This window comes from Macrobrachium nipponense, chromosome 8 (assembly GCF_015104395.2).
Source record: "Macrobrachium nipponense isolate FS-2020 chromosome 8, ASM1510439v2, whole genome shotgun sequence".
NCBI classification, from domain to species: domain Eukaryota; kingdom Metazoa; phylum Arthropoda; class Malacostraca; order Decapoda; family Palaemonidae; genus Macrobrachium; species Macrobrachium nipponense.
Genome location: NC_087203.1, coordinates 29,363,292 through 29,372,924, shown reverse-complemented (window position 1 = coordinate 29,372,924; position 9,633 = coordinate 29,363,292). Strand labels below are relative to the sequence as shown.

The window sequence follows — 9,633 nt, the reverse complement described above, 5'->3', positions numbered from 1 at the left end:
GATCTTGAGGATGAAATCCAAAACCTAGAGGAAGCAAGGGAAATGGCTCGGGATAGAGACAGATGGAGAGGAACTGTATCAGCCTTATGCCACTGGCCAGTGGCGGGAAGATAAAGTAAAGTAAGTAAGTAACTTGGAATTCGGGGGAAATGACCAGGGACGGCGAAGGACTGGAAAGAATATGATTCGTTTTTTTCGTTTATTTGAGATCGAAGGAAACTGTTGCTGACGACAAAAGACTGCGAAGTACTGGAATGGGCGTTGCAACACAGTCACTGTGAATGCAACTGATCGACCTGGGACTGGCGCTGCCTTGATTGATAGAACTCACAGCAAAGACCCTCTTAAAAGAATAAACGGGGTCACACTGTACAACGACATTTTATTTTTTCACAGTGTCTATCTAAAGAATGTTCTTTATGTTTCGGGGTTTTAATCAATACGAGATATTGATGAAATTTTGGCACCTGTAGTGCATAGTGTTTGCACTTTCTTCGCTTGTGACTGCTTCTCAACACGCGTCTGTTTTCATAAGCAGCATGCAGCAGCTAAACTATAACATTCGTAGTTTACCGATATCTTAAATAATGAAACAAAAACTTCTTTTAGTTTTCTTCTGAAGATTGAAAAAGAAACCCACAAAATCACTTTGTATACGTGTTTACTTATAAGTATTTACATTTTATTTTACTCCACACTCGAGTAATTTCGGGCCCTATCTGTGGCCCATTTTCAAGAGATGTGTAGGTTGTCAGCCTGGGTCAAGACCCAGCAGTCTTCAGAAATTGGGCCACAGATAGGGCCTGAAAGTACTCGAGTGTGGAGTAAAATAAAATGAAAATATTTATAAGTAAACACGTTATACACAGTGATTTTGTGGGTTTCTTTTTCAATCTTGAATAATCTTATGACGTTCAAAATAGACGAGTTGCAATGTAATGCCTTTGAAACTGTGACTAAATCGGTTGTTTACTCTCCATGACAGTGGTTGTAGTGGTGACTTTATCGGAAAGAGAGAAGAGGTCCGAAGAAGCAACGAAGGAGGTGTCAATGGAAGATCTAGAAGAATACATCATCAACAACATCAATCCTGACAATATCAGAAATTTTCTCAGGTAAGGAAGGCTTTATGTTGCTGTGGGTCGCGATGTTTGGAAAGCAGTGAATATTCCCGAAGTATCTCTACTGAAAACTTAGTTTTTGATTTTCTCCTCCGAGAGATCTGCAGCTGGCTAGTTGCAAATTGATCCACATATGCAACTTGCACGAGAAATTTGGTCCAGCGCGTTATAGTTTTCCAGATCGTTGCCTTCCGGGCCAACGTGGCCGCGAAGTCGATTCTCGGGCATTCTATTGAGGGGTGAGATATGTGTATTTTTGGTTGTAGAAGTTCACTCTCGACGTAGTTCGGCAGTCACGTAAAGCCGTTGGTCCCGTTGCTGAATAACCAGTGGTTCCATGCAACGTAAAAACACCATACAAATAAAATTCAACTAAATGATACCGACAAGAACTCTAGACTTTGCAAATGAATTGGATTAAGAGGATCATAACTGAAGAATTGAGGACTTTGCCTCAGTATAGACTTGTGTACACGGAGAGGAATCCTCCATTTATAGGGTGCTCCTATTGCGATTATGGACCTTAGGATGCCCGACCTTTCCGTCTAGGTTTTATGTCCTTGGACCTTGCTGTTTTTGCAGCAAAAATGTTCTGATATGAGTATTTTGACAGATAGTATATAGTTTTCTATTTTGTTTAAGTTTATGAGAAAATTAGACAACTGCAAGTCGGCTTCTTGTCATTAAAAATTCTTAATTTGCAAGAATAAATGATAGAATGTATTTAACAAATACCAAAAAGTATGTATAGATTAGCTAGCTCACATTCACAGTGGCATTATTAGAAGTGTATATTTGAGGTCATTTCCACAAAGAATCCAGTATCCGTACGGGGAATAGTGCCGTCAGTGCACACGCTGTGCGTTGTATACTGCACTTTGTTTGGTTTTATGTACAGCCCTCCACAGGGATAATTCCCTCTCTAGTTGGCCCTTGCACGTTTTTAAAGTAAGGTGTTTCTTATACTTCATAATTGTCTTTTAGTGTTTTCTCGTCAGTATCGTTGCTCCTGTTGAATAAGAGAGTCTTTAGTTCTTTTTTAAAATTTGCTTTCTTTTTTGTGATCCTCACTTCAGGCGGTATTTTGTTGTAGTCTCAGCGCACAATGAACAAATGCTCTCTCGCCTGACTTACAAATTGTTGTAGGTTCAAATAGCCTATATGAATCCTTGCAATTTTCGTAGTAGGTAGTGTGGAGACCGTTAAGTATATAACGTTGCATTAGTCAAGCCTCGACAGTATTTGGTTGGAAATTGCTGTTTTCAGAATATCTTCGTTTAGGTATTCTCTAATAAATGCAATGTTTCTAATGTGATAGTTACAGGTTTCTACAATAAGCAATATATGGTTCTTCATTGACAATTTATTATCAATAAACACTCCCAAGTTCCTCACTGTTGCTACAATATCTATTGTTGATGAAGCAACCTCTTGGAGCGTTCTTATTTTCGTAGTGCATCGTCAGATCCAAATAACATTCACTCAGTTTTGATTTCGTGAAGTTTTTCAATTTCCTCGAAGACGTCCATTTTTTCTATCTTTCATTATTGCATCAATTGTACTTATGGCGTCTTCTACCGTTTCGAGAGAAAATAGAACTGAGTATCATCAGCAGACAGTTTATACTTAACCTAGTGCTTATTTAGAATTCTAGATATAGTTCAATAGCGTAAGTGCCAAATACCACTGGACCCAGAACGTTGTTGGGGCACTCCTTTCGTTAGGTCTTTCCTTTCTTATTTCACATTTGATGTAACCACTGTAACCTTCCTGTTTTCTAAGTACATCATCTTCTATGCCTACTGCTCTCAGGTCTTCAAGCAGCAGATTGTGGTCAACTGTGTCGAATACAGCAGCACTTAGGTAGAGCATAACCAGGATGTCACGTTTTCCGTTTGATATAATTTTTACCATATCATTTATAATTGCGCGCAATGTGAATATATTGATGCTCAGTTGTTTCAAGTGTTTCCACGTTTGTTCTTGAACTACCATTTCTATAAGTTTTGATAGGGACGATGGGTTCGATATTGGTCTATAGAAGCTTACAGTTTCTTTATCGCCTTTTCCCTCATAGGCCGGCTTTATACAAGCAAGCCTTTCGCTATCTGGGAAGGACGCCTATGCTAAACCCATTTTGATACTGTCAAAATATAGCTCCGCAACTGATCAAAGTTTTTGCCTCTTTGAAATCACTTACGATAAACGGATCATTTTCACTATGGGTATTTTTTGCTTTTCTCATAATTTTTCGAAGTCATTCATATTAATTTTTTTTAATTTTACTGAATTTTCTATTTCTCGTGATAACCGGGCGACGTGGAGGGTCCTCCTCATCTAAACTGTGACAGATTCTCTTTATTTTATTTATTTTTTTCAAAGTAGTTCACGAAGTTATCGGTCGTGTTTTAATTGTCTCTAGTTGCATCGGGTGTAGAACCTTTCCTTTCTTGAGTCCAAATATTTCGGCTAAATTTTCATGGATTTTTTAAAAAGATTTTTCTCTTCACTAAACATTTTATTGTAATATATTTTCTTGGTTTTCATAATTAAGTAGTTGTACTGATTTCTGGCTGTTTTATACGGTGACCAGTTTTCACTACGTCTTGATCTATTCGATCTGTAGGTTCTTCTCAGCGTCCTTTTGGCCCCGAGATGTTACCCCCCCCCCCCCCCCCCCCCTTTCGATGCTTTTACTGAACCTCCGTTCATATTCTCTCTCTTCCACCTTACTTTTCATCCTTTCCTAACAATTGTTTCCCAGTGCAAATACGAGGTTTTTCTCTTGTTATACCTTTTTACTCTCAATTTCCCCTTCAGCTCTGAATGACCTCATAGGTGCCAGGCTGGGCCACTTGAAAGCTGATTCACACTCGTGCCTTTGGCGGCTTTCAGCATTCTGTTGCTTTAAATCAGCGGTTCTCAACCTGGGGGGGAGGTCAGTAATTTCCAGGGGAGGCGCGAGCCCCAGGGAAAAATGAATAAAAAAATTCGCTGATTATATTCATTATTCTCTTAACGGGTGAGGAACTAATATCCAGAAGTTTATGAAAAAATGCAAAAATATTATCGCCTTATAACGTTACTTTCCCAGAGTCTACTACTCTATACTCGGTTTTTTTCCATCTGTCCACCCGCCTGTGGTGTTTTTGTATGGTAACACTGCGTCCCGGGCTTTAAATAGTTACGCTATGTGTAAGCTCTAGGTAAATAAAAGGATATCTGGGTGTACATTTGCAACTGAAAAGTGTTTTAATAATTTACTGTATGCGAATTACACCGTTAATATTCGAAATAGGATATTGTTATTATTGTTGAATGTAAGTTGAATGTAACTATCTAAAGCCCGGGACGCAATGTTACCATACGCAAACACCACAGGCGGATGGACAGATGGAATAAAACCGAGTATGGTTAGGTTCGTTGGGCTCACAATGTTTTGTAATGATTGACCTCCCTCCCTATCCCTCGAAACCCCTTCTTTTTCTCTTATTTTTTATTTTAAGTCTGGGAGAGGGAATTTTACTCACATATGCAAGGGGGGCGTGGAAGGAAGGACAGACTGTTTAGAGGGGGTGGCGTGGTTAATAAAGGTTGAGAACCACTACTATTAGTAAAGATTTTAATTCTTGAGGGTCTCCTGTATTCCCTCTTTTGGTCCATCTGGGGAGGCCCGTTCTACAGTTTCATTTACAGCTTTTCTGGATAGTCCTTCTATGTCATAACTGTGTTTTGAACAAGCTTTAAGTGATCCATAATGTGTTTTGAAGTTTGAACTTCTTTATTTCCAATTCACGGGAAATGCTAAAATAGTAGTATGTGCTTACTATTTTCGAAGTTTTTCCCACGCTTTCTCACTTTATGCCATTAATTGTATGCTCGTATCTGTAAATGTTTTCGGTGGTGTATATTTTTGTTTTTTCGCTATAAAAATGACAAGTTTTTTTTCTTTTTTTTGTTTTATAAAGTTCTCGTGGTCATTTAGTTTTGCTCTACACGGATTATCTGCACAAAAGGCAGCACTATCATACATTTAATCTCCGTGACCAGTTGGAGTTTTGTTTATTTTAATTCCTGCCTCTGCTGCTTCGCACTTTTGGCATCAGATTCTATCCTGTCAAGTTTGGATCTCGCCAGAGTATATATTTTGTATTATATGAATTACAGTCCCAAGGTCTAGACCTGGTGCAATCCTATAGCCCACACTGGGTAGACACGTTCTCAATACGTTTGACCTTCCTTTGTCCAAATTTCTAGCGTTTGGAGTATTCTCAAAAGGCGATTTTAATGTTCAGTTCATTGTGAATAGACCTTATCTTAAAGACTGGCCTAGGCATATATAATTTTTGTCCAGTCTTTGGAATGCCACTTGGATAGGATGGTTCATTAGAGTCGGAAAAGATATATTGGGACACAAAGCGTTGCTCCCAAAGTTTCTTAAAATCTTGCTAGGATTACCTGTCGGAATCAGTGGCGATTCTACCCCTCAGAAAGTTGGGGGGGGGGGGGGGGGGGGGGGGGGGGGGGGGGGGGGGGGGCAACTCTGGGGCAAAGATAATTGTTGGATGGGCATCATAGAAAAGGTGACGGTAAAAATAATTACAATTTTGGAAACATTTTGGGACTAAAGGTAAAGGTTCATATGGAATTTTGTTTGATTCCTAAGCAAAACAACTAAATCATCCATCTGATATTCTACCTGACTTGCATGATATGGAAATTTAACATTCAAAACTATATATACAGTTCCAAACAATACGCAAACATTAAAGAATGGATAGTATGTATAAATATAATGCACATTTGAACCAAATAAAGAAAGGTAGTAACTATATGAAATGAACAGATATACAATTCTGAAAAGGTTCAGTTTGACAATCAAAACTATATACGATCCCAACCAATATGCAAATTATTAAAGAATGTTAAGTTTGTGTAACACACATTTGCACAACTTAAAGAAAGGTATTAACTAATGAAATAAACAGACATATATGAACCATGTCATGACCATTCTGAAAATGCAACTTTGACATTTAAAGCTATATACAATCTCAAACAATATGTAATTATTAAAGAATGGCAAGTTTGTATAATACACATTTGAACAAAGTACGGAAAGGTTTTAATTAATGAAATGAACAGACAGATATGAGGCTTATCATGAAAATTCTCAAAATGTTGTTTCGACATTCAAAACTATATATAATTCATAACAATATGCAATTATTAAAGAATGGTAAGTTTTTATAATACACATTTGAACTCAAAACAGATATGGACCATTTTCGGGACAATTCTCAAAATGTTTAGTGCAGTTTAAATCTACGATTATCATGTCGGCTGCCAAACTCATCTAAAAACTATCTAAGTCAATAATCTCAGCCCGTTTACTTTCAATTGATAATAATGCAGTGTTACTTAGTCTCTCACTAGTCATTGAATTTCTAAGAAATGTTTTTACTATTTTCATTTTGGAAAAACTTTTTTCACAAGAAGCACTAGTAAGTAACAAGAAGTGTTACAGCTATCAACAGTAACCTGTATAAGCAATCAAGGCAGATTTATATGGCTGAATAAATGACAAAAACTCCACCAATGCTGTAGGTGACTGAGGTTCTTTCTGGAGCAATTTCTTAACTAAAGGTAGCTCGTGTTTTAAATCACTCTGATTAACTGAATATGATAAAGCAAATGACTTCAAGTCATCCTCATGTAAGAACGTCTGTCCTGCAGGACAGAGAGCTGAAATGCCACAGAAGATCACACATGAATCTTTGGAAAAAACGACGATCTAATTCACTATTTAAACAGTCTAGTACTTCATACAATATTGTGACGTGTTGTGATGACTTTGCTCCACAACTCTCTGGCCAGTTGTGCCCAGCATGATAAAATCACTGAGCTGTCGAAGTTTTCTTGTCACTGTTGGGGAAATCTCATTTTTTACAGAGTTCGTCAACCCTATTAGAGTAATTCTCAATTACGTTGGAGTTTCTTACATCAGCTAAATCTTCACGAAGACAAGAAATAAGTTTAGCTGCTTTTCCGAGGTCTGCCTGTTTGTCCTGCAGCTGCTGAGATACTTTATTTATTTTTCCAAGCATTTCAGAAAAAAACTGCTATAAACAAACAAATTCTGCATCCATCTGAGCAAGTAAACCTCTGGCAAATACAGCTCGAGCTCCAGTATCATCTGCAGAAGTCTCCTTCAAAAGTATATTCCAGACGTAATGAAGCATTTTCATAGGAGACTTCCTTGTATTTGCTGATGCACTTCAGACTTGAACACGCCACAGAGCTATAAATAAAAAAACTCTAATCTACTGTAAACATTGCTCGGGACTGTCAACATATATGTTAGGGACAATTACTAGTATCGATTACATTATGTAATGGTACATGAGTGCAGGAGTTATGCTGGAAACAGGCCTTTGTAAAAATTACATTTAGCTTGGAGTTTTCACCTACAATTTCATGACATGCTCCAGCGAATACTGTTACTGTGGTAACTTTGCGGTGTTGAAGTCGAATAATAAAAAAAAACCCTTCATTTCTTATTTCTTAATAGATATACATTTATCTTTATTTCAAGTGATGTATGAATTACAGATACAAAATACATCAAAATGGAGAGTTTTGTTATTTTGATATGCAGCATAAGATAGTAACATTCATAATTGCATTAATATGTGTGACACTGTTTGTGATAGTGTTACAGAAAACTTTTAGTTTTCATAGCCTCAAGGGATACTAATTCAAATATCATTGCTTTTTAAACGCGAACTGGTTGTCTCTCTGTGATTTAAGTTTTGATTTTCTGTTCCCTGTATATTTACTGATTCACTCAATATGAGTGTTAGCAATATAACCAAATCATGTTGTGTGACAAGTTAGTGGCTATTGTTATATTCAATAATGATTCATTTTATATATAATATTTCATTAAAAAAAAGAGGGGGGGGGGGCAAACCAGGGGCATGGCCAAAATCTGGGAGGGCAGCTGCCCCCCAATGCCCACCCGCCCTAGAATCGCCACTGGTCGGAATTTAATGCACTATTGTTTACGCTCGAAGTTTGGTGACGGGTGTGCTTCTTGTGTTGTGGTGAACTACATAACTCGATCGCTGCCTCAAGCAGTAATGGTGGACTGAGCCGTAGCAGCAGTTTGCTTGTTAACCAATTATCTCGGAAAGTGCAGTTGTTACAAATGGTCAGTTTATTGGTGAAAAATAGTGTATCTTAAACTTGTTCCATGGACTGCCAATGGGAAGACTTCGTCGATCACACCGCAAAAAACTAAAGTAAACGACCAGATATGAAATTGGTAAGTGACAAACAATGAAAATGTTACCTCATTCGACCACTTGTTTATGCAGTCTCAGAACCTCACGAGTCAACATGATTGGAATTCATGTCTGAGCACACATTGAGCACACATACAAGGCTCGAATTTCATCGGGAAGCAAAACAACCTCTCACGCATGATGCGGGAATTTGACGGTTCATTGAAACTGTTGTGTATTTCAGGCTGTGTCTGATTGATTTTCGTCGATAAAATTTGACCAAAGCACCGGATATGGATCTTAGTTTGGAAATAGCTATTTGAAGCCACAGCCTAATCGGCAAAAATATGCAGTGATGTCTAATGGGGATAATTAAGGCACTTATCAGAGTAAATGAAAGATATTCTCATGCCCTTCTTGCTCTGAAAGGTGTGGCCTTCGTTCAAACAACCAGTACATAGTTAGAATGGTTCGAAAGGGAGGAGGAGGGAAATTACGGTAATCATGCAAAGAAATGCAATAATGAATAAAATGTATATGAATAAAGATATATATATATATATATATATATAATATATATAGAGAGAGAGAGAGAAGAGAGAGAGAGAGAGAGAGAGGAGAGAGAGCTTTTATTCGTGTTCAGTTATTAACCTGACGGACATATTCGAGACCTGCTTTAAGAAATATGTTATCGTATATATTTTGGAAAATAATTATTATGAAATCTTATCACATCGTATTGTTTTAAATCGTTATCAATCATTTTGTCTATATAAAAAGCCTTAAATATTGTTGGAACTGACTATTCATATTAATGTTATTCAGACGGAAATATCTTTCTTTTTCATTATCCTATAAGCAGCTCTCTCTCTCTCTCTCTCTCTCTCTCTCTCTCTCTCTCTCTCTCTCTCTCTTCTCAAGATTTGAGAAAGATACAAGAATTTTTTGTTCAACATGTCTATCATGGATAGACAATGTTATTAAATCAGATTGAATGTACAAATAGTTGAGGATGAAGAAGAAGAGGAGAGGAAGAAGAAGAAGAAAAGAAGAAGAGGAAAACGGAAGAGAAGTAAACAAAAATGAATGACAGAAAAAAATAAGGAAAACAAAGAACAAGATAAAAGTATGGATGCAGAGATACTCATTGATACTACATATGAGGCAATAAAGCAGCATACCTACGAAGAAATAAATTACGATATGACAACAGAAAAGCAAATCAA

At 37.3% G+C, this 9,633-nt stretch overlaps 1 pseudogene; it reads left to right on the top strand.

Annotated features, from left to right (window-relative positions):
• The first annotated feature begins 979 nt into the window (after positions 1 to 979).
• The window catches only part of LOC135223026 (N-acetylated-alpha-linked acidic dipeptidase 2-like), a 40,141-nt pseudogene continuing 31,487 nt past the window's right edge, over positions 980 to 9,633 (top strand).